Raw genomic sequence first — 1842 nt, 5'->3', positions numbered from 1 at the left:
TTCCATTCGGAATATTTAAACAATGGAAATGATATACGGTTGGAAAGCTGTCAAAATGGCGCATCTTTTTTGTATTTACCATTTTTTCCAAATCCGAACGGTTTAAAACTAATTTTAGAAGTTTTGAAATCATGTTTCCGGTATATTTTGTGGGATAACGGTTTGAATTTGATGGCTTAGATCCATGTATTTGTTGTAAATGTTGTAGGTAATGAAATTAGACATATACTCTACCATATAAAGCTTTTGGTGACAATGATTGAAGTGGTTGGTGATCAAATCGATGAGATTTGAACAATAGATTTCCGCCCCGTAAAAACAGAGCATTGAACTTCCCTCGACACGAACTTGCACTTCTAGGGAAATGCGGTTGTACTTCTCGGTGCTGTTTCACGAAAGTATTCAGTAAAATGACTATAAGTTTCTCATACGGTGTTCGTTTGAGGTCCATGGCCACACAAAATGCTCAGCACAACCACGCGCATCTGAACTTCCCACGACATGTCCTTGTACTGCTTGGCCTTCATGGTTGTACTTCCTGGAAATGTTCTGATACTAGTGTGTCTTACAAAAACTAGCATGTGTGCTTCAAAATGATAATGTTAGATTTCCCTATATTCTATTTAAGAGATTCTGCACTTCCCGGATCTTAATATTTGAACTTCACAATGTTGCTATGTGAACTTATGTGGGGGTATTTTCTTCATGTAATTACCGCTTGTACTTACTGTTGTCTCCGCCTGTACTTCTCAGAATCACTGTTCGTACTTCTTTGCAGATGACGGGATTATTTTGTTTCTTCTACATTTGGACTTTGTCGGGTTTCTTATACTTCCTATATTAAGTGGGTGTATTGCTCGTGTTGAATGGTTGTACTTCTCATTGTCAAGTATATGAACTTCTTTACGGGTGATGGGATTGTTATTGTTTTTTTCCTATGTGAACTTAGGTGGGAGTATTTTTCTTTGAACACTTTTAATTCATGCAATTACCGCTTGTACTTCCTGTTGTCTCCGCCTGTACTTCTCGGAATAACTGCACGTACTTCCTCGCAGATGACGGGATTATTTTTGTTTTTCCTACATTTGGACTTTGTCGGGTTTGTTGTACTTTTCTATATTAAGTGGGTGTACTGCTCGTGCCGAATGGTTGTGCTTCTCGTTTTCAAGTATATGAACTTCCTCGCGGGTGACGGTATTATTTTGGTTTTTTGTACATTTGGATTTTGTCGGTTTTCTTGTACTTCCTATATTAAGCGGGTGTACTGCTCATGTCGAATGGTTGTACTTCTCAGCGTCAAATAAAATCGAGGCATCCGAGCCTACACAAATCAGGGTAGCGGTGGAGGAGCTTCAGCAGCAGCGAGACGACATCGTCGAGGGCGCCAACGGTTCAGGGTGGAGCTTGCTCGAGCTAGTCTAAGACGGTGACCAGGCAATAGATAAGTTAATTGTCGAGATGTAAAATAGTGGTTGCTATCCTTTATAAAACAATGTACTGCTCCACAATGGAATGTGGATGCTATCTTTTTACAAAATATCTGACGTGGGCTCTGTATATTGTTGTACATGCCGTTAGGAAAGGCGGTATTTTAGCTAAAGGTTCGCTGCAAGCCTGCAACTATAGCTAGCACACATCTATGCTGGAAATTGATTATAACGTGGTCAGCGTAAGATTATGGAGCAGCGACAGCTTGTGGAAAACACATACGTATCGCAGCAAGAGAAGCAATGGCGAAGACGCGACCAAATGCTTTAATTAGTTTACTCCATCTATTCACGATTGTACTTTCACGACGATAATACATGTCTTGCCCAAACAAAACAAGCTCAAGTAATATGT

The sequence above is a fragment of the Lolium perenne genome, chromosome 4 (genome assembly GCF_019359855.2).
Source record: "Lolium perenne isolate Kyuss_39 chromosome 4, Kyuss_2.0, whole genome shotgun sequence".
Taxonomy (NCBI): domain Eukaryota; kingdom Viridiplantae; phylum Streptophyta; class Magnoliopsida; order Poales; family Poaceae; genus Lolium; species Lolium perenne.
The sequence above is the reverse complement of the archived record's forward strand: the minus strand, read 5'-3'. Positions refer to the sequence as shown.